Below are 26,166 nucleotides of genomic sequence, written 5' to 3'. Positions count from 1 at the left end.
GGAAGGTTGCCCTCCAATGGACTTTGAGGTAACTCCTTTAAAGAGTTACCCCCTTGGCCCACCGTGAGGTCCACCATGCCAGGTCCACGTTTGCCAAGACCTTCACCAATTCTCGCCTACGTGATTGCTGACCCAGAACATAGAACATAGAACATAGAACATTACAGCGCAGTACAGGCCCTTCGGCCCTCGATGTTGCGCCGACTTGTGAAACCATTCTAAAGCCCATCTACACTATTCCCTTATCGTCCATATGTTTATCCAATGACCATTTGAATGCCCTTAGTGTTGGCGAGTCCACTACTGTTGCAGGCAGGGCATTCCACGCCCTTACTACTCTCTGAGTAAATAACCTACCTCTGACATCTGTCCTGTATCTATCTCCCCTCAATTTAAAGCTATGTCCCCTCGTGCTAGACATCACCATCCGAGGAAAAAGGCTCTCACTGTCCACCCTATCCAATCCTCTGATCATCTTGTATGCCTCAATTAAGTCGCCTCTTAACCTTCTTCTCTCTAACGAAAACAGCCTCAAGTCCCTCAGCCTTTCCTCATAAGATCTTCCCTCCATACCAGGCAACATTCTGGTAAATCTCCTCTGCACCCTTTCCAATGCTTCCACATCCTTCCTATAATGCGGCGACCAGGATTGCACGCAATACTCCAAATGCAGCCGCACCAGAGTTTTGTACAGCTGCAACATGACCTCATGGCTCCAAAACTCAATCCCTCTACCAATAAAAGCTAACACACCGTACGCCTTCTTAACAACCCTCTCAACCTGAGTGGCAACTTTCAGGGATCTGTGTTCTTGGACACCACTGCATCGGGAACACTGTTCCCTGCGGCATGCGGCAGAGAATCCATCCCATGATCTAATTGCCATTACAGAGACATAGCTACAGACTAAGTCTGGGAACTGAAAGTGCAAGAGTATTCAGCATTTCAGAAGGATGGGCAAAGAGAGGAAAAGGAGGTGGGGTAGCACTTTTAATGACCTCTTGTCACAAAAGAGTGACAAGAAATTGATACAGAAAGAGAAAATAGAGTATGAAAGTAAATGAGCAAGGAATATAAAAATGGACTGTAAAAGCTTCTTCAGGTTCGTAAAGGGGAAAAGATTTATGAAGGCAAAAATGGGCCCATTACAGACAGCGAATAGTGAATTTATAATGGGTAATTAGGAAATGGCAAAGAAACTTTGGGGGTGATTCTCCCCCCGTGTTGCACATGGCGCACATTCCGTTATTCCCGCAAAATAGCGGCAGAGCCCCTAAATGGTGTTCACGCCGGGTGCCGATTGGAGCACGAAGCCCCTGGCCTATGGCACTGGATGCAATCTGGTCCACACCCTCGCTGGGCGTGAGTCTGATTTGTATATTTAAATGTGTCTTTACACTCATTTAAATATGCATTTCCGAGTTTAGCTGGAGTCACATGGCTTCCAGGATTCTGTGCGCCCGCGGGAACAGCAAGAGGCCGGCATAAACCACTACTGGTCTCCATTCATGAAAACCAGATGTGATGACCATGCCAAGCAAAGGGGCCACACAAGCCATTGGAGTCCCATGGGTGGTCGGAGACATGACACGCTGGCAGTGGAAGCCTGGCACTGCCAGGGGGTAGGTTGGCATTACCAGGGTGCCAAGGGGCACAAGAGGATCTGGAATGCGCTGCCTGAGAGCGTGGTGGGGCAGATTCAATCGAGGCTTTCAAAAGGGAATTGTATCATTCAACAAAATGAAAATAGATTTGCAGGGCTATGGGGGAAAAGGCGGGAGAGTGGGACGGGGTGAGTAATTCTTACAGATAGCCAGCTTGGACACAGTCGGCCAAATGGTCTGCTCTGTGCTGTAACCATTCTACAATTCTGTAAAATGGCAATCAATAATCCCTTAACCACTGAGAATGCATTTTTACTACAATCATCTACCCAGCCACTAATATAGGTCATGAGAAACTTTGAATCAGGAAAAGTTGAAGTCAGTGAGAGAGAAAAAAAATCACTTTTTATATCCAGGGTGATGCTTAAATCTTAATAAAGAACTGTAATTACATTTTCATTTAATGGCGAGGATTTATGAATTTTTAAATAGAGCTGCTAATACTTCATTTATTATAATGGATTTCTCTTTCATTATTGGAGCACGAGCTACATTAGAAATTAATAAGGTGATGTCCTGAGATTTGCTCAGCCCTTACCTGTAGGTTTCCCCCAGACTCCACAGAAGTACCTTTTCTGCTCGCCCTTGAGTACAGAATGTGCAGTGAGAGGGGGAGGAGAGGCGAGGGGTGACAGCATTCCCGATGCGCACGGCTTAATCTGGCTTCTGGGGGCATTCGTCAGGATTGGGGCTGATGTTCAAAGACATGGGATCACCCGCAACTCTGGTACCTGTTAGAACCTGACAGGAGGCCCAGGGATCTGGAACGTCAGAATCCCTGTGGTCTGGGGGGGTGGCATGTGGTGCAGCGGCTAGCACTGGGACTACGACGCCGAGGTCCCAGGTTCGAATCCCGGCCCTGGGTCACTGTCCATGTGGAGTTTGCACATTCTCCCCGTGTCTGCGTGGGTTTCACCCCCACAACCCAAAGATGTGCAGGGTAGGTGGATTGACCACCCTCAATTGCCCCTTAATTGAAAAAAATAAATAATTGGGTACTCTAAATTAAAAAAAAAAAGAATTTACCCAGATGAGGGGGCGGGGCTAACCCCCTTTTCCTCGGACTGCTGGGATATAAGTACCCCGGCCTGGGGGGCGGGAGACCCTTCAGGGAGTAGAAGGAGTGTAGTAAGGAGAATAAAACTGATACACAATCAATACGCTTGAGTCCACGTGGAGTCATATCGATTCAGCTTTAATCAGATAGAACTGTACCCAGCAGCGATGTTACAGAAGTGGAGGCTGCTGGGACGGCATCGGTTCTTATACCCCGCCTCTCAGGGCGGGGCTATGTACATTGCCCAATGGTAGACACCGCGGTCTAGCCAATGGTTATTCCTCTCTCTGGTACCGCAATACCTGGTGTTACCACATTCACCCCCTGTTAAAAAAAAGTCAGCGGGGTGATGGCCAGTATTACTGTCGCCGTTTCATGGTAGGACCAGGTATTGCAGGTACCATGCTATCGAGGGTTGCGGAGAAAGTTCTTGCGTTGTTAATTTTCTTCATGGTGCTGCAATCAGATGATCGGGCGGCCTGGTCGTCCAACTGGAGCATCTAGGTTTCGGCGGCGATCCTGGTGAGGGCCCCGGCAGTAGTGACTCGGGGAACATGGTGTCTTCCTCCCAGGCAGTTTCGTCACCCCTAGGTCGAAAGATGGGCAGAAGGAAGCGGTGCCTATAGGGGGCGTCGGTGCCTGCTCGGCTCTGGGTCGGGGTTCCGGCGGCAGTACTGACCCTCCGGTCAGGTATGGGAGGGTGGTGGCAGTGGCTCGGGCGCGCGTGGGGCTCCGGCGGGCGCCAGGTCCCGGAGGGAGACCGTATCTTGGCGGCTGTCGGGGAACGCTACGTAGGCGTACTGGGGGTTGGCATGCCGCAGGTGGACCCTCTCGACCAACGGGTCCGACTTGTGCGCCCTCGCATGTTTCCGCAGCAGGACGGGTCCGGGTGTTGCTAGCCAGGTTGGGAGCGAGGTCCCAGAAGAGGACTTCCTGGGGAAAACAAGGAGACGTCCGTGAGGTGTCTGGTTTGTGGTAGTACATAGCAGGGACCGAATGGAGTGAAGGGCCACTGGGAGGACTTCTTGCCAGCGGGAGACTGGGAGATTCCAGGACCGAAGGGCCAGCAGGACGGTCTTCCAGGCCGTTCCGTTCTCCCTTTCTACCTGCCCGTTTCCCCGGGGGTTGTAACTGGTCGTCCTGCTCGAGGCGATGCCTTTGCTAAGCAGGAACTGGCGCAGCTCGTCGCTCATAAAGGAGGACCCCCTATCACTGTGGATGTATGCGGGGAAACCGAACAGTGTAAAAATAGTTTGGAGGGCCTTGATGACGGTGATTGTGGTCATGTCCGGGCAGGGGATGGCGAATGGAAACCGGAAGTACTCATCAATCACGTTCAGGAAGTACGTGTTGCGGTCAGTGGAGGGGAGGGGGCCTTTGAAGTCCATAGTGAGGCATTCAAAGGGACGGGAAGCCTTTATCAGGTGCGCCCTCTCTGGTCGGTAGAAGTGCGGTTTGCACTCCGCGCAGATTTGGCAGTCCCTGGTGACAGTCCTGACCTCCTCGATGGAGTAAGGCAGGTTCCGGGACTTAACAAAATGGAAGAACCGGGTGACTCCCGGGTGGCAGAGGTCCTCGTGGAGGGCTCGGAGGCGGTCTACTTGTGCGGTGGCACAAGTGCCGCGGGATAGGGCATCAGGAGGCTCGTTCAGCTTCCCGGGACGATACAAGATCTCGTAATTGTAGGTGGAGAGTTCGATCCTCCACCGCAAGATCTTGTCATTCTTAATCTTGCCCCGCTGTGCATTATCGAACATGAAGGCCACCGACCGTTGGTCCGTGAGGAGAGTGAATCTCCTGCCGGCCAGGTAATGCCTCCAGTGCCGCACAGCTTCCACTATGGCCTGGGCCTCCTTTTCGACCGGGGAGTGGCGAATTTCGGAGACATGGAGAGTGCGGGAGAAGAAAGCTACGGGCCTGCCCGCTTGGTTGAGGGTGGCCGCCAGAGCTACGTCAGACGCGTCACTCTCGACCTGGAAGGGGAGGGACTCGTCGATGGCGCGCATCGTGGCTTTTGCGATGTCCGCTTTGATGCGGCAGAAGGCCTGGCGGGCCTCCGTCGACAGGGGGAAGGTTGTGAACTGGATCAGGGGTCGAGCCTTGTCGGCGTAATTAGGGACCCAATGTGCATAGTAGCTAAAGAAGCCGAGGCAGCGCTTTAGGGCCTTGGGGCAGTGAGGGAGGGGGAACTCCATAAGGGGGCGCATGCGTTCAGGGTCGGGGCCTATGACTCCATTTCGCACTACGCAGCCTAAGATGGCTAGACGGTCGGTGCTAAACACGCACTTCTCCTTATTGTAGGTCAGATTCAGGAGGTGCACGGTCTGGAGAAATTTACGGAGGTTGGTGTCGTGGTCCTGCTGGTCATGGCCGCAGATGGTGACGTTGTCAAGATACGGGAACGTTGCGTGTAAGCCGTACCGGTCAACCATTCGGTCCATCTCACGCTGGAAGACCGAGACCCCGTTCGTGACACCGAAGGGAACCCTTAAAAAGTGGTAGAGCTGCCCATCTGCTTCGAAGGCAGTGTACTGGCGGTCACTATTACGGAGGGGTAGCTGGTGGTAGGCAGACTTGAGATCCACCGTGGAGAAGACCTTGTATTGCACAATCCTGTTTAACAGGTCGGCTATATGGGGGAGAGGGTACGCGTCCAGCTGCGTAAACCGGTTGATGGTCTGGCTATAGTCGATGACCATCCTATGTTTCTCCACGGTCTTTACCACCACTACTTGAGCCCTCCAGGGGCTGTTGCTCGCTTCGATGAACCCTTCCTTCAGCAGCCTTTGGACCTTGGACCTGATGAAGGTCCGGTCCTGGGCACTGTACCGTCTGCTCCTGGTGGCGACGGGTTTGCAATCTGGGGTGAGGTTCGCAAACAGGGAAGGCGGGTCGACCTTAAAGGTCGAGAGGCCGCAGACAGTAAGGGGGGGTATAGGGCCGCCGAATTTAAAGGTCAGGCTTTATAGGTGGCACTGGAAATCCAGTCCCAGAAGGGTGGCTGCGCAGAGGTGCGGCAGAACGTACAGGCGGAAATTGCAGAATTCCCTGCCTTGGACGGTGAGGTTCGCGAGGAAGAACCCTTTATCTCCACCGCTTGTGACCCGGAGGCCAGGGAGATCCTTTGTTGGATGGGGTAGGTGACCAGAGAACAGCGCCTTACCGTGTCGGGGTGGACGAAGCCCTCCGTGCTCCCGGAGTCGATGAGGCACGACGTCACGTGGCCGTTGATGCCGATCGTCGTGGTGGCCTTTGCTAGCGTTCGGGGCCGACTCTGGTCCAGGGTAATGGAGGCCAGCTGCAGCAAGGAGTGAAGATCGGGCAGCGCATCGTCAGCCGTGTTGGGGGCTTGAGGCCCCATCCAAGATGGCGCCGTCCATGGATCGCACATGGAGTCCGGGGACTCCGAGGATGGCGGCGGGGAGAAACAAAATGGCGGCGGGGAGGGACAAAATGGCGGCGCACTCTGCTCCCACGAGGCGGAGGCCAGCTGCAACAAAGGGTTTTGGTCGGGCAGCGCGTAGCCAGCCGCGCTGGGGGCTTGAGGCCCCATCCAAGATGGCGCCGGCCATGGATCGCACGTGGAGTCCGGGGACTCGGAAGATGGCGGCGGGGAAGAGTAAACTGGCGGCGCATGCTGCTCCAGTGTGACGGAGGCCAGCTGCAGCAAGGGGTTTTGGTCCGGCAGCACGTAGCCAGCCGCGCTGGGGGCTTGAGACCCCATCCAAGATGGCGCCGGCCAGGGATCGCCCATGGAGTTCGGGGACGGAGACCCCGACGATTAGACCGGCGAGGGACAAAATGGCTGCGTGTCCTCCTCCAGCATGGTTGCCGGGGGGGGAAAATGGCTGCGGCTGCGACGCTGCCTGGCGGGGCAAAGGCTGCGGTGCGCGTTGGGCCGGCGGGGCTGGGAAAAGGGAGTGCGGCGGTGGGCCTGGGACGGTCGGGACGTGGAAGAACGGCTGTGGTTGCGCAGCGGGCAGCTGGAGGAATGGCTGAGGGTAGTCATTGGACACCGCGTTCACCGCGCGGGCGAGGCAGACCGCGGCATAGTGGCCTTTCTTGCCGCACCCTTTGCAGGTGACGGTGCGGGCCGGGCTGCGCGCGCGCGGGTGATTCGCCTGGCTGCAGAAGAAGCAGCATTGGCCGACGGCGGTAGAGGGGCGCCTTGCCGCGCAGGCCTGCGGAGTTAGCGGGTAAGTCTGGGGGTTAAGCGGGTAAGTCTGGGAGGCTGCCAGGGGGGCGCAGTGCGCGCGGGGGCGTACGCAAGGGCGTTTTTGTACGCCACGTCCATGGACCCTGCCAGGGCCCGGGCCTCGGTGAGGCCCAGCGTGTCCATTTCGAGCAGCCTTCGGTGAATGTCGGGGGAGATCATACCTGCCACAAAAGCGTCTCAAATTAAAAGTTCAGAGTGCTCGTTCGCCGTCACCGCTGGGCAGCCGCAGTTTTGGCCCAGCACTATCAGTGCCCGGTAGAAATCTTCTAGCGTCTCATCTGGGCTCTGCCGTCTCGTTGCCAGCAGGTGACGGGCGTAGACCTGATTAAGTGGACGAATGTAATGTCCTTCCAGCAGTTCCATGGCTTTATCATAGTTCGCCGCCCCTTCGATCAGGGGGTAGATCGCCGGGCCGACCCGCGAGCGTAGGAGGTGCATTTTCTGCCTTTCCGTGGGGGTGTCGGCAGTCGTATCGAGGTAGCTCTGGAAACACGCCAGCCAATGCTTAAAAATCTCGAAGGCACGCCGGCTTGATGCGGAGATCCATCCTTCAAAAGTACTTATCTGATTAAATTGATACACAATCAATACTCTGGAGACCACGAGGAGTCATATCGATTCAGCTTTAATTAGATAGAACTGCACCCATCAGCGATGTTACAGAAGTGGAGGCTGCTGGGACGGCATTGGTTCTTATACCCCGCCTCTCAGGGCGGGGCTATGTACATTGCCCAATGGTAGACCCCGCGGTCTAGCCAATGGTTATTCCTCTCTCTGGTACCGCAATACCAGTTATTACCACTAAAACCAAATTTTTCTACAGTCATCGCTTCCGAGTGGTCGCTTACCTGAGACTTTACACTACCCGTGTCTTAACTCTCAGCAAGTCCAGTTCCCCTATCACCCCCTGTGCTCACGAGTTCAGTGCTTCTCTAATTCCAGGGCCCCCAAACTCTGTAATTCCCTCCCTCAACCTCTCACCTCACCTTCCCCCCCAGCCCCTCTTCAGGCACTCCTTAAAACCGACCACCTTGACCAGGCTTTTGGTCACCTGACCTGGTATCTCCTTATATGGCTCAGTGTCAGGTTCATTCTTGAAGCAAAAATAATAGTATGTTCACCAAGCTCGCCATTAATGTGCAAATTGGCCAGAAAATTCAGGGGTTCAAAATATACGGTGTGCCCTGCAAATTTCTAGAACTTGCCTCTCCACTTTTTGCCTCACACAAACAGCATCTTGCCCTCAAACTCCCTGTTGCCTTAAAGAACTTGCTGGATTTGCACATTAATTGTCCATTAAACTCGCCGAAGAAAGTTAAGCCTGGCAATTAGAAATATAAGGAATAAAGTGGTTAGAGTTAATGACTACCAATTGGTCTATGGCGGCAAAGATGAACTATTATAGGTCACTTTTTCAGGTTTTCAATTTTTCGAGAAGATTTTAAACATGTCAAATTGTAAGATTAATTTTTTTTCCTTACTTTTTCTTTCTGTCTCTTTCTCTCTCTTAATCCAATACTTCTTTCCCTTATTTTTCTTTCTGTACTGGATCACACGTTAATTAACCCTCTTTCTCCAATGTTTCGCTGTTGGTTTCTCAATCCCGAAGTCTGACTGGTTCTGGACATAGACGGCCATTCATCCTGGTCCCAAATGACTCGTTGTCCCATTATCCGGTCACCCTAGTGGTGGGACTGGAATATTATGTGTGGGTGAAATTTAAACGGATGAGGACGATGAAAGGGAAGTGGTCGAACAGGAGGACAAAAGTCCTTCAAGCAGTCAGAAAGTTACTCACCTTGTTCCAACTTAAAGGGTTTGTCTTGCTCAAAGGTCACATAGAACATAGAATTTACAGTGCAGAAGGAGGCCATTCGGCCCATCAAGTCTGCACCGATCCTTGGAAAGATCAGTCCACTTAAGCCCAGACTTCCACCCTATCCCCATAACCCAGTAGAACATACAGTGCAGAAGGAGGCCATTCGGCCCATCGAGTCTGCACCGACCCACTTTAGCCCTCACTTCCATCCTATCCCCGTAACCCAATAACCCCACCTAGCCTTTTTGGTCACTAAGGGCAATTTATCATGGCCAATCCACCTAACCTGCATGTCTTTGGACTGTGGGAGGAAACCGGAGCACCCGGAGGAAACCCACGCACACACGGGGAGAACGCGCAGACTCCGCACAGACAGTCACCCAGCGGGGAATCAAACCTGGGACCTTGACGCTGTGAAGTCACAGTGCTAGCCACTTGTGCTACCGTGTTGCCCATCACGTTTAAGAATACTGCACCACGCAATATGGTGGGGCTACCATGGTTGACATGGGCCAAATTCTCTAGCCATTGGGATTGTCTGTTCCCGCTGACCACACGTCCCCGCCCACGGGTTTCCCAGTGACGCGGGGCGGCTTCAATGGGAAATCCCATTGCCAAGCGACGGGAGCAGAGAATCCCGCCGCCAGCGAACGGCGGCCGCCGAGAAACACGCGGCTGGAGGACCGGAGAATCCCGCCCATGGTCAGAAATGATGAGTTCGTTATTGCAAATAAAAGACTCCAGGCAGCTAAGGAGCAAGCCTGGGAACCATCGCACAGGAAGAGACAAAAAGTGTAGCCTCCATAGAGCTCCTTGCGCACTGTAGCCATTCAGCCCATCAGGTCTGTGCCAGCTCTCTGCAAGAGCAACTCTAGTCCCATTCCCCTTCCTTTTCCCCATTGTTCTTGTTTCTCCTCCCGCACCTCGTGCTTGCACTAAGGCAACGTTTTTCAAACTTTTGTGCCGGGGTCCCATTTTTACCAACCAGCCATTCTTTGGGACTCATGCCGAACAATGTTCGCAACCCATGGCGGCCATCCTTCGCGACCCACGCCGGCCGACCTTCGCGACCCACCATTTTCTCGTACCTTTAACGTGACAGGTGAGCCTGCTTGGTCCTCACGATCTCACTTGCTTTGTCAGTCAATGTTACATTTCTGCTAAGGGCTTCAGCTGATGATTTAATTTCTCGCAGAATCCGTTGAAAGAAAATCACGAGGTTTGGCCTCGAACCCGCCATGTTTAGTCTTCAAATGTCTTTGAAGATTTGAGGGTTTTAATCTTTCACTTGCCAGTACTTCCCTGCATATATCACACATGAACTTTGAATCCTGATTTGCATTGGAACAATTAATAACCCACACCTCACATAATCATCTTTATGCTGCTTTGTTCCTGTTTTCAGCTTCTTCTCAATGGGTTGTTCACCAGAGGAGCTCACACCAGCTCTGCTGGCAGCTACAAAATGGAGGACTCTCTCTCGTGTGCCCAGAACACGTGATGTCAGCGCACGGGACACGTGACCTGCTCTCTGCTGCCACTCCAGGCAGGAAGACTCCAGCGACTAAAAATAAATCTGCTCCTGGGTCAGTGTGCTGACGTCAGGAGGAGGTGTTCTGCCTCGCTGGGCCTGGGCACTGCCCCACTGGGCCTGCGCACTGCTGAGGGGCACGCATACGCGGAAAGGCCGGAATTCTGAAAGCAGGTTGCGACCGGCATTTTTAAAAGCCGGTCGCTTCCTTGGGCACTTCCTCCCACTATTGGGAACGCCGAGGTGCGTGGCCCCGCGACTCTCCCGAGACCTGCATGCGATCCTGCCGTGGGTCACGACCCTGGGCTTGCAAATGACTGCACGAAGGTGGATTGCACCAAGGTGGATATTTGTCTGTTATTATAGCGTGCTCTCCCAGAACAAGTCGCTAGTATGTCACCAGGGGCTTATAGCTTGAGGTGTGCCACTCCACATCAATTGTAGCTGACCAGGAATCTCTCTTGCCTTTATCATTGGTGTGTTTGGAACACGAACCCAGAGTTTCTGGCTCAGAGGCAGGGGTGCTACCCACTGCGCCACAAGACCCTGTCTCCCGTAACCCTGCAAATCTGTTTTTCTTCAGGTACAAAGAAAAGGGGGGAGTTGCATTTATCTAGCACTAATCACAACCACCTGACACCACAAGACGCTTTCCAGCCAATGTGAAGCGTCGTCACTGTTGTCGCATAGGAAATGCAGCAAGTTCACAAAATAAGCGGGGTGACAATGATCCAGATAGTCTGCTTTCGTGAAGGCGATTGAGGGATCACCATTGGCCAGGACGGCATGGAGAGACCCTCCTGCTCTTCTTTAAAATAGTGCCATGGGATCTTTTACATCCACCTGATCAGGCAGCTGGCGCCTCAGTTTACGATCTCATCCGAACACACTCTCCCACTGAATGTCAGCCTTGACGTATGTGCCTGAGGCCCGGAGTGACATTTTTGTGCAGAACCGTGAGATTCAAAGGCAAGAGTGCTATTGCTGAGCCACAACTGGCAAGTACTTATCCGATTCCTTTCTGAAGGTCACAATCGAGTCTGCCACCGGCACTTTTTCAGGCAGTGCATTCCACATCCTAACCACTCGCTGTGTTAAAAAGCTTTTCCTCATGTGGCTCCTCTGGTATCATCGTAAATTGGTCTCTGGTATTCCGATCGCAGACCAGACCACAACAGCGACTAGGATACCGGACAGAAACCCCAATATTTTATTTTAATTTTGTAAGGCTGTGAGGAAAGGATACCTCGCTCCAGGAGTGACTGCACAAAGAAATATGGATATGGTATTTTAAAACAAACTTTATTACTGACAGAGTATTAAAATCTTTAACATCACACCCGAAAATTGCTACAATTACCTCTTAAACAATCCAATGAATACAATATTCTCAATGGCTATCTTTATTCCCATTTAAACAACAAGAAAATAAACCATCTCAGCTCTCGATAATCCTTAAATACCAATAGCATACTTGCTTTACAGGGATATTCTTTGACACGATCTGATTCCTGTCAGACCCATGCAGAAATTCTGGCTGTATGTCTTCAGAAGCTGTTTTCAGCTGGCTTGTTTCAGCTCCCCCTTGTCCTCAGACAAGTCTGCACTGCTTTAAATACCGTTAATCTCTTTTAACTAAGCCGCAGTGAGATCAAACAGCCAAACCTGTGGTCTCAGCTTCAGCCAGATCAGAACTGAACTGAAAATGCTTTCTCAAAATGCCTGATGCCTTAGCTCCACCCATCAATAACACCATCTCACCAAGCTGAAAACTAACGAACCCCCCAGGGAATCCCCTTAATTAAAACAAAACTACATTAGTCCAAGCATTTTGTGATGGTTAATCGCACCTCTGACCCCTAAAAGCTTTGTTGTCTTTCAACCTAAGAATCTTTTGAAACATGACTTCAGCAGTCAAACACACTCTAACCCAGGCTTTTGACCCTTACTTCACCAAATACGTACAATGCAATATATCTGAAACTTCTACATTAACACATTGGTTCTTGGTCTGACGATAGCCCCTCCCCACAACAGGAAATTCTTTGCTTTTGCTCATGCGAACCACCAGAGCAGGAATGGCATCAAAATCCATGGCTGGTTGTGATAGTGTGGACCTAGAGTGCAGGCTCCTGAAGGAAATCCGCTGTCCTTACCTGGTCTGACCTACACGTGACTCCACACCCACAGCAATGTGGTTTTACTCTGAAATGGCCGAGCGAGACACTCAGTTCAAGGGCAATTATGGATGGATGGATGGGCAGCAAATGCCTGTAACTTCCATACCCTGTGAACAAATAAGGAAACAAAGAACAAAGAACAAAGAAATGTACAGCACAGGAACAGGCCCTTCGGCCCTCCAAGCCCGTGCCGACCATGCTGCCCGACTAAACTACAATCTTCTACACTTCCGGGGTCCATATCCCTCTATTCCCATCCTATTCATGTATTTGTCAAGATGCCCCTTAAACGTCACTATCGTCCCTGCTTCCACCACCCCCTCCGGCAGCGAGTTCCAGGCACCCACTACCCTCTGTGTAAAAAAATTTGCCTCGTATATCTCCTCTAAACCTTGCCCCTCGCACCTTAAACCTATGCCCCCTAGTAATTGACCCCTCTACCCTGGGGAAAAGCCTCTGACTATCCACTCTGTCTATGCCCCTCATAGTTTTGTAGACCTCTATCAGGTCGCCCCTCAACCTCCTTCGTTCCAGTGAGAACAAACCGAGTTTATTCAACCGCTCCTCATAGCTAATGCCCTCCATACCAGGCAACATTCTGGTAAATCTCTTCTGCACCCTCTCTAAAGCCTCCACATCCTTCTGGTAGTGTGGCGACCAGAATTGAACACTGTACTCCAAGTGTGGCCTAACTAAGGTTCGATACAGCTGCAACATGACAACATGGTTAATGCCATTGCTACCGCAGCACAACTGGCTCAGTGAGTAAATGCATCTCCTTGTAGGGCGCTGCGCCAAGAGACAAGGTAGGATGCAGGCCTGTATTTCCACCCCCCCCCCCCCCCAACCAATTCCCCCCCCCCACCAACCTGGCCAGTGTTGAATTATCTGGGGCAGTACGTGAGTTATGACAATTGACCTTGGCACTCACTGGCAACAGGAAAGGGGAAGAAAATTAGCCAGGGTGCCACTCTCCTGGTCTCAGTGAACCTTCACTGGAAGGAAGCACAGGCAGACATCGGGTGAGGACGCGCTGCGATGCCCCCCCCCCGTGGTCGAATAGTTCACAGTCCCGGCTCACGCGGGAGGAATGTGCACAGAGGCGAGGTGCTGTTGATTAACCGGAGGGGAGTGAATGAACAAACTAGGGGTTGTGTCCCCTGAAATTGAGAAGATTAAAGGGCTGATTTGTTCGGACCAGATATTAAGCGGAATAGAAAGGGTAGCTGGAGAGAAACTATTTCCACTGGTTGAAGAGTCCGGGAATCAAAGTCGAAAAAAATGAGAGCCAGACCCTTGGGGGGTGAAATTAAGAAAGAATTCTCCACACAAAGACTGGAGGAAATTTGGAACTGTCTTCTGCAAATGGCAACTGATATAGGGTCAATTGTCAATGTTAAATCAGAGATTTATGCCATCCATAGATTTGAAGGGATCTGGGAAAAAGGTGGGCTAATGGAGGTTGGTTGCAGGCTGCCATGATCTCACTGAAGAGCTGGTCACTGAGTGTCTTTAAGACAGAGAAAGGTAGGTTTTGATTAATAAGAATCGTTATAATCTTTATTGTCACAAGTAGGCTTGCATTAACACTGCAATGAAGTTACTGTGAAAATCCCCTCGTCGCCACATTCCGGCGCCTGTTCGGGTCACAGAGGGAGAATTCAGAATGTCCAATTCACCTAACAGCACGTCTTTCGGACTTGTGGGAGGAAACCGGAGCACCTGGAGGAAACCCACACAGACACAGGGAGAACGTGCAGACTCCGCACAGACAGTGACCCAAGCCGGGAATCGAACCCGGGACCCTGGAGCTGTGAAGCAACAGTGCTAACCACAGTGCTACCGTGCCGCCCCAATAAGGGGATCAGGGGTTATGGGGAGAAGGCAGGAGAATGGGGATGAGAAACATATCAGCCAAGATCGAATGGCGGAGCAGACTCGATGGGCCGAACGGCCTAATTCTGCTCCGAAATCTTATGGTCCTTTGAGGGGGCCAAATGGCCATCACCTGTTCCTGTGGAGGGGAGTGGCGGAGGGGGGCGGGGAGGGCGGAGCCTTCGCTGAGGAACTGGAATAGCCTTCGCTGAATTTGTGAAGCTCAAGGAAGAAGTACGTGTGAGAAAGGGGGGGGGGGGGGTGGCGGGAGAGGAGGAAACTCTTCACAATAATTGTCTTGGCTGAAATGCATGAACGCTCGCTGTTTTTTTTTCCCTCTCACAGCTTTGTGTGGCTGTAGGGTTTGAGAGCAAATCCAAAATTAATTTTGTGAAGGTCTCCGCAGCAGTTAACGATTCCGGAATAATGGGCTATAATTAGGCTCGTACACCTGTGCTGCTAATTTATTCCAAATCCGCCAAAGGTTACAGAGACGTGCAGTGTGGGTTGTACTGCTCGAGTGTTGTGTCGACAAGAGAGTTGTTGCCTGCAGGTGAAGTGGGACAGATTTCCAATTTATAATGCGCCCATTCTGAAGATTGCCGAGTTCTTTTCTACATCCGACAGGCAAGAAGGAACCACGGAACATCCTAGAATCATAAAATGATGGTGTTCAGGAGGCCATTCGCCCCATGCAGCCTGTGCTAGCTCTTTTGACTAACCAACGAAAATCAAATAACACACCGCTTTGTGACTGTTGGCCTCGAAAGCAATTCCAGAATTAGTTCCACTTCCCTTCTCTTCTTCTCTCGTCCTGCAGATTGCACTCTCCACCCCCCCCCCCCCCCCCCCCCCCCCCCGCCCCAAACACACCCCACCCTCCACCTTCATGTATTTATCCGGGCAGCACGGCGGCGCAGTGGTTAGCACTGCAGATTCACGGCGCCGAGGTCCCAGGTTCGATCCCGGCTCTGGGTCACTGTCCGTGTGGAGTTTGCACATTCTCCCCGTGTCTGTGTGGGTTTCGCCCCCACAATCCAAAGATGTGCAGGGTAGTTGGATTGGACACGCTAACTTGCCCCTGAATTGGAAAAAATGAATTGGGTACTCTAAATTTATAAAAGACAAAACAAAAAGTATTTACCCAATTTCATCTTGAAATTCATTATTGAACCTGCTCCCACTGCCCTCTCAGACAGCTTGTTCCAGATCACAATTCATTGTGTCAAAAAAAAATGCTCATCATCCCGCCTCTGCCACCTTAAAACTGAGTTACTACCCATCCTTTCCGGCGGCACGGTAGCACAGTGGTTAGCACTGTTGCTTCACAGCGCCAGGGTCCCGGGTTCGATTCCCGACTTGGGTCACCGTGCGGAGTCTGCACGTTCTCCCCGTGTCTGCGTGGGTTTCCTCCGGGTGCTCCGGTTTCCTCCCACAAGTCCCGAAAGACGTGCTTGTTAGGTGAATTGGACATTCTGAATTCTCCCTCTGTGACCCGAACAGGCGCCGGAATGTGGCGACTAGGGGATTCTCACAGTAACTTCATTGCAGTGTTAATGTAAGCCCACTTGTGACACTAATAAAGATTGTTATTCAAAGGATCTATGATTGAAAAGGACAATATTGCATGGTTATGGGGAAAGAGCAGGGAAGGCAGAGGGTTGGGATTAATTGAATAGCTCTGTCAATGTACTGAATTGGGGCTGTTTAGCGCAGGGCTAAATCGCTGGCTTTGAAAGCAGACCAAGGCAGGCCAGCAGCACGGTTCGATTCCCGTAACAGCCTCCCTGAACAGGCGCCGGAATGTGGCGACGAGGGGCTTTTCACAGTAACTTCATTTGAAGCCTACTTGTGACAATAAGCGATTTTCATTTCATTACCTTGCCCAATTTCCCGCACGGTCCTGTTGTCAATTATCTTCAAACTGTGTCCCCTGTTTAAGCGACCCACCCACCATCCAACCATTTCCTCAAATGTTGGAAAGTATCGAGTGAGACGTGTGCAGCCGGGACGTAGTATGTGGTGGGTTGGGGTTTGAGCTACAATATTGCATTCCTTATTCTGTGCCCGACACTGTTTTCTCACAAAGCCTCAGAAACGTCTGCCTTCATAAGCAAAGGCTGGGTGGGCAGAGGGGTCCCAGATGGCCCACAGGCAGAAGTTTGGACACCCCCTGGAAAAGACAGTTATTGTCAAAGGTACAAATCAAACAAATTTAGGGTCATGCACAAGAGTAGATGGAGAGCAACAATCCCACTAGATTGAAGTTGATTGGCAAAAGAAAAGGAGGGGGAAGCAGTGGCATAGTGGTATTGTCACTGGTCTAGCAATCCAGAGACTCAGGGTAATGCTCTGGGGACGTGGGTTCGAATCCCACCTTGGCCAATGGTGAAATTATAAAATTCTGGAATTAAACGTCTAATGGCAACCATGAAACCATTCTAACAACCCATTTGATTCTCTGATGTCCTTTAGGGAAGGAAATCTGCCGTCCTTACCCATTCTGGCCTCCATGTGACTCCAGACCCACAGCAATGTGGTTGACCCTTAACTGCCCTCAGGGATGGGCAATAAATGCTGGCACAGCCCGCGACGCCCACATTCTATGAGCAAATAAAAAAAACATGAGGAAAAACATTTTCACACAGCGAGTGGTTAGGACCTGGAATGCACTGAGAGTGTGGTGGAGGCAGATTGAATCAAAGAGAATCGCACCATTATCTGAAAATAAAAAATATTGCAGGGCTTCAGGGAAAAGTCAAGAGAGTTGTTCTTGCAGAGAGCGAGCACAGACACGAGGGGACAATTGGCATCCTCCTGTGCTGCAACCAATCTATGATTCTACAGCTTCTCTTTCCACATGCGGATGGATTTGATGTGGATTTGTAGAACTATTGATCTTAGATTTTTCAATGGCAATGGCGTATTTGGACCACTTGGCGGCGCCTAAGCTGCAGGCTCCCAGTCCCTGTAGGTCGCCCTCAGGTGATAGGAGGCGGTACTGCAACTTGAAGTGAAGCACCTCGCCACCTGGTGGCAGCATCCGGAACTGCTTCTCACTGCCAACAATGAAAGGTGGAAATCTGGGGCGAGATTCTCCGACCCCCCGCCGGGTCGGAGAATCGCCGGGGGCTGGCGTGAATCCCGCCCCCGCCGGTTGCCGAAGTCTCCGGCACCGGATATTCGGCGGGGGCGGGAATCGCGCCGCGCCGGTTGGCGGGCCACCCCCCGCGATTCTCCGGCCCGGATGGGCTGAAGTCCCGCCACTAAAATGCCTGTCCCACCGGCGTAAATTAAACCACCTACCTTACCGGCGGGACAAGGCGGCGCGGGCGGGCTCCCGGGTCCTGGGGGGGGTGCGCGGGGCGATCTGGCCCCGGGGGGTGCCCCCACGGTGGCCTGGCCCGCAATCGGGGCCTACCAATCCGCGGGCGGGCCTGTGCCGTGGGGGCACTCTTTCCCTTCCGCCTCCGCCACGGTCTCCACCATGGCGGAGGCAGAAGAGACTCCCTCCACTGCGCATGCGCGGGAATGCCGTCAGCGGCCGCTAACGCTCCCGCGAGATGTTGCACCGCCCGGAGATGTCATTTCCGCGCCAGCTGGCGGGGCACCAAAGGCCTTTTCCGCCAAGGTTGGGGCTCGGCCCCCAAAGATGCGGAGCATTCCGCACCTTTGGGGCGGCGCGATGCCCGTCTGATTGGCGCCGTTTTGGGCGGCAGTCGGCGGACATCGCGCCGTTTCCGGAGAATTTCGCCCCTAAAATGGAAACAAAACCTGTGGGAAATGCTGCTATGTTACTTCTCTCCCCGCCTATCCTCAAGGCCCATTAAACCTCCACATTTACAACCTCCATGGCCCACCAATCCTCAAGTACGTTTCGGACTACAGAGCCCATTCCTTCCCCTTCAAAGTCCTTCCAGGCCCCATATCCTCCGGGTGCTCCGGTTTCCTCCCACAAGTCCCGAAAGACGTGCTGTTCGGTGAATTGGACATTCTGAATTCTCCCTCTGTGACCCGAACAGGCGCCGGAATGTGGCGACTAGGGGATTGTCACAGTAACTTCATTGCAGTGTTAATGTAAGTCTACTTGTGACAAGAATAAAGATTGTTATTAAAGATGATTATTCCAGTAACTGCTAGGATGTTCATCGCTGATAATAGTTTCTTTTACCAGATTTAATTAAATTAATTTTTCTATAGTATCGACCGTGGCAGGTTGCACTCCTGTCTCTCGAGTCACAAGATTCAAGGTTCAAATCCCACTCCAGGGCTTGAGCACACCAAGCAGAGCTGACACTCCAGTGCAGTACTGAGGGAGTGCTGCACTGTTGGAGGAGCCATCTTGCATACAGGGTTGGCAACTGTGATTAAACATATTCCTGGAGGTTATCATAAGACCATAAGACATAGGAGTGGAAGTAAGGCTATTCGGCCCATCGAGTCCACTCCACCATTCAATCATGGCTGATTTCAACTCCATTTACCCGCTCTCTCTCCATAGCCCTTAATTCCTCGAGAAATCAAGAATTTATCAACTTCTGTCTTAAAGACACTCAACGTCCCGGCCTCCACCGCCCTCTGTGGCAATGAATTCCACAGACCCACCACTCTCTGGCTGAAGAAATTTCTCCTCATCTCTGTTCTAAAGTGACTCCCTTTTATTCTAAGGCTGTGCCCCCGGGTCCTAGTCTCCCCGCTAATGGAAACAACTTCCCTACGTCCACCCTATCTAAGCCATTCATTATCTTGTAAGTTTCTATTAGATCTCCCCTCAACCTCCTAAACTCCAATGAATATAATCCCAGGATCCTCAGACGTTCATCATATATTAGGCCTACCATTCCTGGGATCATCCGTGTGAATCTCCGCTGGACCCGCTCCAGTGACAGTATGTCCTTCCTGAGGTGTGGGGCCCAAAATTGCTCACAGTATTCTAAATGGGGCCTAACTAATGCTTTATAAAACTTCAGAAGTACATCCCTGCTTTTATATTCCAAGCCTCTTGAGATAAATTACAACATTGCATTTGCTTTCTTAATTACGGACTCAACCTGCAAGTTTACCTTTAGAGAATCCTGGACTAGGACTCCCAAGTCCCTTTGCACTTCAGCATTATGAATTTTGTCACCGTTTAGAAAATAGTCCATGCCTCTATTCTTTTTTCCAAAGTGCAAGACCTCGCACTTGCCCACGTTGAATTTCATCAGCCATTTCTTGGACCACTCTCCTAAACTGTCTAAATCTTTCTGCAGCCTCCCCACCTCCTCAATGCTACCTGCCCCTCCACCTATCTTTGTATCATCGGCAAACCTAGCCAGAATGCCCCCAGTCCCGACATCTAGATCGTTACTATATAAAGAGAACAGCTGTGGCCCCAACACTGAACCCTGCGGGACACCACTAGTCACCGGTTGCCATTCCGAAAAAGAACCTTTTATCCCAACTCTCTGCCTTCTGCCTGACAGCCAATCGTCAATCCATGTTAGTACCTTGCTTCGAATACCATGGGCCCTTATTTTACTCAGCAGTCTCCCATGAGGCACTTTATCAAAGGCCTTTTGGAAGTCAAGATAGATAACATCCATTGGCTCTCCTTGGTCTAACCTATTTGTTATCTCTTCAAAGAACTCTAACAGGTTTGTCAGGCACGACCTCCCCTTACTAAATCCATGCTGACTTGTCCTAATCCGACCCTGCACTTCCAAGAATTTAGAAATCTCATCCTTAACGATGGATTCTAGAATCTTGCCAACAACCGAGGTTAGGCTAATTGGCCTATAATTTTCCATCTTTTTCCTTGTTCCCTTCTTGAACAGGGGGGTTACAACAGTGATTTTCCAATCCTCTGGGACTTTCCCTGACTCCAGTGACTTTTGAAAGATCATAACTAACGCCTCCACTATTTCTTCAGCTATCTCCTTTAGAACTCTAGAATGTAGCCCATCTGGGCCTGGAAATTTATCAATTTTAGACCTCTTAGTTTCTCTAGCACTTTCTCCTTTGTGATGGCTACCATATTCAACTCTGCCCCCTGACTCTCCTGAATTGTTGGGATATTACTCATGTCTTCTACTGTGAAGACTGATGCAAAGTACTTCTTTAGTTCCTCAGCTATTTCCTTGTCTCCCATCACTAGATTACCAGCGTCATTTTGGAGCAGCCCAATGTCTACTTTTGCCTCCCGTTTGTTTTTAATGTATTTAAAGAAACTTTTACTATCATTCCTAATGTTACTAGCTAGCCTACCTTCATAATTGATCCTCTCTTTCCTTATTTCTCTCTTTGTTATCCTCTGTTTGTTTTTGTAGCCTTCCCAATCTTCTCACTTCCCACTACTCTTTGCCACATTATAGGCTTTCTCTTTTGCTTTGATGCATTCCCTAACTTCCTTTGTCAACCATGGCTGCCTAATCCCCCCTCTGATAACCTTTCTTTTCTTTGGGATGAACCTCTGTACTGTGTCCTCAATTACTCCCAGAAACTCCTGCCATTGCTGTTCTACTGTCTTTCCCACTAGGCTCTGCTCCCAGTCGATTTTCGTCAGTTCCTCCCTCATGCCCCTGTAGTTACCTTTATTTAACTGTCACACCTTTACGTCTGATTCTACCTTCTTTCTTTCAAATTGGAGATTGAATTCTACCATATTATGATCACTGCCTCCTAAGTGCTCCCTTACTTTAAGATCTTTAATCAAGTCTGGCTCATTACATAACACTAAGTCCAGAATGGCCTGTCCCCTCGTGGGCTCCATCACAAGCTGTTCAAAAAAGCCCTCCTGTAAATATTCAACGAATTCCCTTTCCTTGGGTCCACTGACAGCATTATTTACCCAGTCCACCTGCATATTGAAGTCCCCCATGATCACTGTGACCTTGTCTTTCTGACATGCACTTTCTATTTCATGGTGCATTTTGTGCCCCCGGTCCTGACCACTGTTAGGAGGCCTGTACATGACTCCCATTATGGTTTTTTTGCCTTTGTGGTTCCTCAACTCTACCCACACAGACTCCACATCATCTGACCCTATGTCGTTTAGTGCTATTGATTTAATTTCATTCCTAATTAACAAGGCAACCCCGCCCCCTCTGCCCACCTCTCTGTCTTTTCGATAGGTTGTGAATCCCTGGATGTTTAAATGCCAGTCCTGAACCTCCTGCAACCACGTCTCTGTGATGCCTACCACATCATACCTGCCAGTCACAATCTGGGCCACAAGCTCATCTACCTTGTTCCGTACACTGCGCGCATTTAAATATAGCACCTTTAATTCTCTATTGACCGTCCCTTTTTGTTTTCTTAGTGTGGTGGACCTTGGTTTACTGAGCCATTCCATACACTGTGTCATATTTTGTGGGATGGGGAGTATCATAACCTCTCCTGAGTTCTGTCCTTTCGTGCTTTTTTGTATTCCTAAGCAGCTACGCTTCCCACTGATTACTTCACCTCTTGGTTCCCTGACTTTCCCTTCCCCCCCCAATCTCTAGTTTAGAGTCCTATTGACTACCCTATTTACTCTTTTCGCCAGAACACTGGTCCCAGCTGGGTTCACGTGGAGACCATCCCAACGGTATAGGTCCCCCCTGTCCCAAGACTGATGCCAATGTCCCATGAAAAGGAACCCCTCTTTCCCACACCACTCTTTCAGCCACGTGTTAACTTCTCTTATTCTTGCCTCCCTGTGCCAATTTGCACATGGCTCGGGCAGTAATCCGGAGATTGTGACCCTTGAGGAACTGTTTTTTAATTTGAATCCTAGCTCTTTATAATCTCTAAACAGGTCCTCTTTTCTAGACTTGCCTATGTTGTTGGTACCGACATGGACCACAACAACTGGATCCTCCCCCTCCCTCTCCAGTATCCTTTCAGGCCGGTCAGAGATGTCCCGCACCCTAGCACCGGGCAGGCAACATACCATGCGGGACTCTTTATCCTGCTCACAAAGGATACTATCTATCCCCCTGATAATAGAATCCCCTACAACTACAACTTGCCTATTTACTCCTTCCCCTTGAATGGCCTGCTGAACCATGGTGCCTTGGTCAGCTGACTCATCCTTCCTGCAGCCTTGTTCGCCATCCACACAGGGAGCAAGTGCCTCATACCTGTTGGACAGAGTCAAGGGCTGAGGCTCCTGAGTTCCTGACTGCTGGTTCCCTTTACCTGCCTGACTTGCAGTCACACCCTGCTGTCCCTGGCCACTGGCAGGATTTAAACTACTTACTCTGACAGGTGTGACTGCCTCCTGAAACACAGTGTCCAGGTAAGTCTCCCCCTCCCGGATGTGCCTCAGTGTTTGAAGCTCAGACTCCAGCTCATCAACTCTGAGCCGGAGCTCTTCGAGCAGCCAACACTTACTGCAGATGTGGTCGCTGCAGCTCGCAATGGGATCTGCCAGCTCCCACATCAAGCAGCTCAAGCACATCACCTGACCAGCCATCACTAATTAATTAATTAGTTTAAATTAAGTTTACGAGTTTAGCTGTGGTTTTTTAAAAATTTGAGGCAGATTTTCTATCAACCAATCAGATCACAGCTTCCCTCTGACGTCACTTTTGGGGGAAAAACTGGAAAACAGGAAGTTACCGTTAGGTTTTTATACTCACAGAGACTGCTCCTCCTCCTCCGAACGGCTCCCAAAATTAGGCCCAGAGAAAGAGAGAGAACAAAACAGTAGGGAAAAAGCACCTTCTCCCACTTCACTGAATTACTTCACTGCACCAAATTACCAAATTCTCACTCTGTCTGTATCTCACTCACTCAGGCTGTGTCTCCTTGACCAGCGCAACGCTTACTAAGTGCGCTTTCTGTCTGTCTTTTATACAGACTTTAGGATGACTCACACTACTTAAACTTCAAAGAGAAGAATACAATGTGTACCTTTGTGCCCCGAAACAGGCCTCAGGTGACTGCCAGATAACTGCCTCTCAGCAATTAGGGTGGGGGCAGCTTCAGCCAATCAGACACTAATCTACACTGCACTTTTAACTGAAAAACAGCAAAATTAGATTAACCACTTACCTTTCCTGGTTACCTCACTGCACCAAATTACCAAATTCTCACTCTGTCTGTGTCTCACTCACTCAGGCTGTGTCTCCTTGACCAGCGCAATGCTTACTAAGTGCGCTTTCTGTCTGTCTTTTATACAGACTTTAGGATGACTCACACTTACATCACATGACTTCTCCCCATGCACCATCCATACCGGCCAACACATCCATCCTTGTGACGTACGGCCTTCCTACACCAATTGGAAAGCAAAAAGACTCATCCGCCATTTGGATGGTAACTGTCAGCCTAACAGCCTTTCCCCCCACCCCCACTCAACATTTTCAATACTTTTAGATCTTATAAAGTGTAATGTTCAAAGAACATTTAAAAAAAAAAAATTGTTTTTAATGCCCCGATGATTTTTCTCCAGGGCCGCACACAGCAGTGTCCTGGAGATTGATCTTCAATAGCTGGAGACTCCAGGCCAATCCTGGAGGGTTGGCAACCCGACTTTCAGACAAGATGTTAAACTGAGGGTCCATCTTCCTGCTCCAATATATTCGAAAGATCCCATGGCACTATCGTGAAGAGCAGGAGAGTTCTTCTCGCTGTCCCGGCCAACATTTATCCCTCAATCAACACCACGAAAACAGATTTTTCGGGTCATCGTCACATCGTGTGTGTGTTTGGGATCTTGCTGTGCGCAAATTGGCGGCCACATTTCCTACATTGCAACAGTGACCACTTCAAGAGCGCTTATTGGCTGTAAAGTGCTTCGTGACATTCGACAGTGGTGTAAATGCAAATCTTTATTTTTAAAAAAAATTTCATGTACCCAATTCATTTTTACCAATTAATGGGCAATTTAGCGTGGCCAATCCACCTACCCTACACATCTTTGGGTTGTGGGGGTTGTGGTGGTATGTATTAGGGGTAATATGGTACCTGTGAAGCCGAGAGGCTATTGGCTGACAGGTCCCGGATCTGCCGACTTCTGGCTCCGCCCTGAAGGCGGAGTATAAGAGCTCTAGTTCTCCCAGCAGCCGCATTCTGTAACTGAGCTGCTGGGGAACAAGTCTTGCTTAATAAAGCCTCGATAGACTTCATCTCTTCTCGACTTGTGTAAGTCATTGTGCGCTACAGGGGTGAGACGCACGCAGCCACGGGGAGAATGTGCAAACTCCACACGAACAGTGAACCAGAGCCGGGATCGAACCTGGGACCTCAGCTCCGTGAGGCAGCAATGCTAACCCACTGCGCCACCATGCTGCCCTCACAAATCTTTATTTTAATTGAATTTAAATTCCCAGCTGCGATAGTGGGATTTGAACTCATAACTTCTGAATTACTATCGCCAAGTAGCATAATCCCTGTGCTCCCACACCCCGCCTCCCGCTTATCAACATCCTCCATCTCTGCCTCTCACATCCTTACCACAAGCCACCATCACTCACTTGCTCCAGTCTTCACCCCTCCCAGCATGCTCCAGCAGCTCCATCCCATTTGCCTGGTCCTGGGACGGTATAGAAATCGAGGACATTGACAAATGAAAGTACATGAGACACTGGGAGACATACAAAGAAAAAAAAAGAGGTGAGACATAGCCAGAGAGAGCCAGCACAAAATGGCCTCCCTTTGTGCTCTAGGTTTTAATAATCCACTGACTGCAGCCACATTTCTGAGGGTTGAACGGCAATACTGAGGAGGCCACCGTGGGGCACAAGATCCTTGAAGTGGCATTGTCCTGAATCTTTGAACCGTTAAATTGGATCTTGTTTCAGGAGGTCCTGTCAGGAAGCACGTCTTCACACAAAGGGCGGTAGAATTCTAGATCTCTCTCCCCCTGCTGAGGCGGAGGGTCAGTTGAAAATTTCGAACCTGAGATGAATCAGGCCAGAACTTCCGAGGGGTGACAATCCCTGTCGGATTGCCCTGGTCAGGAGCTGCACATTTCCCCTCCTGAATTCTGTCCCGGGTCAGGTGGGGAGAAGGAGGGGGTGGGGGGTGGGGGGTGGGGGGGGGGGGGTGCGGCAGAGGGCGGGTGGTTGGTTGGCCAGGGAAGGTGTCAAGTGGGTAGCCGGGATTGGGGATAGAAAGGTGGGGTGGGTGAGAGGGCAGTCGGTTTGGGCAGGGGAGTTGAGGGGTTGGGGGAGGGGCGGGAGGGGGAGTCAGGTGGTCGACGGTGTAGTTAGGGGTGGGGAGGACGGTTGGGTGGGGGGAGTCGGCAGTGCAGTTATGGGATGGGGGTGAGTCAGAGGGTTGGGAAGAGTATTGGGGGGGGGGGGCTGGAGGAGTCAGGATGGTAGTCATGGAGGTGGGGGGATAGCCAGGGGGTCAGGAGGGTAGTCAGAGGTTGGGAGGGTAGTTGGAGGTTTGGGAGGGTAATCAGGGGGGTCAGGAGGTGGTGAGGGTGTAGTCGGGGAGGGCCGGGGCCAGTGGGGGTTCCATTGGGGGTTAGGGGAGGAGGGGGGCAGCACGGTAGCATTGTGGATAGCACAATTACTTCACAGCTCCAGGGTCCCAGGTGTGGTGTTGGGTGCTCTGGTGCACAGATGAGCCAACACAGTTGTATGTGGTACAACTCTATTTTATTTTAACTCTTATAATACAGTTCGTTCTGGATACTCTGCACGTGCTGTCTCCCTGAGTGTGTTTGGTAGCAGATCTGTCCTGGTCCTCCTCTGCAGCTAATACTGACCACCGGGGGTCGTGTCTGTGCTTTTATATCTTTCTGTCATTGGTTGTGGTGTTGTGTGTTCTGATTTGTCTGTTGGTGTGTCTATCATGATGTGTGTGTTTGAATATCATGACATCCCCCCTTTTTACAAAGATATGT

This window comes from Scyliorhinus torazame, chromosome X (assembly GCF_047496885.1).
Source record: "Scyliorhinus torazame isolate Kashiwa2021f chromosome X, sScyTor2.1, whole genome shotgun sequence".
Lineage (NCBI taxonomy): Eukaryota > Metazoa > Chordata > Chondrichthyes > Carcharhiniformes > Scyliorhinidae > Scyliorhinus > Scyliorhinus torazame.
This window is presented reverse-complemented; position numbering follows the sequence as displayed.